This window comes from Egretta garzetta, unplaced genomic scaffold (assembly GCF_000687185.1).
Source record: "Egretta garzetta isolate BGI_Z169 unplaced genomic scaffold, ASM68718v1 scaffold368, whole genome shotgun sequence".
Taxonomy (NCBI): domain Eukaryota; kingdom Metazoa; phylum Chordata; class Aves; order Pelecaniformes; family Ardeidae; genus Egretta; species Egretta garzetta.
Window position 1 is genome coordinate 1,882,513 of NW_009260684.1, and position 387 is coordinate 1,882,899.

The following is a 387-nucleotide window of genomic DNA, read 5'->3' on the forward strand; positions in this document are numbered from 1 at the left end:
CCTGCTCTGGCCACTGGTTGGGTCACAGCCTTGGCTGCCGCCCAGTAACCCCACCATGGGCACCGTCAAGGTGACCCTGCCCTCCCTGCTCCAGGGCCAGCACAAGGAGCCCTGCCCAGGGCCGCATCCTGCTCCAGGGCTGCCGGGATCTGATCCTGGCCGCTCCCACACATGGCTCGCTGGCGCCCGTGCTGCAGGGGATCAAAGAGGCGGGGCAGGTACCAGTGCTTTGAACCGTAGAGCCTGGCAAGGGTTTTTGGAGGGGCTGATCTGGCAAATGCACCTCTGCTTGCCAGGGCTGCTGTTTGCACAGCCGCTGCTGCTGCCTCAGCCCCGACAGCCTGGCTGGGGCCCAGGTTAGCGGGACAGCTGCTCGGGCCCACCCCC

The 387-nt window shown here is 67.2% G+C and overlaps 1 protein-coding gene across 1 annotated transcript in view; it reads right to left on the reverse strand.

Moving 5' to 3' along the window:
* Nucleotides 1-387, reverse strand: part of FABP3 (fatty acid binding protein 3) — a 5,301-nt gene that overhangs the window by 456 nt on the left and 4,458 nt on the right. The gene's annotated exons all lie outside the window — the stretch shown is intronic.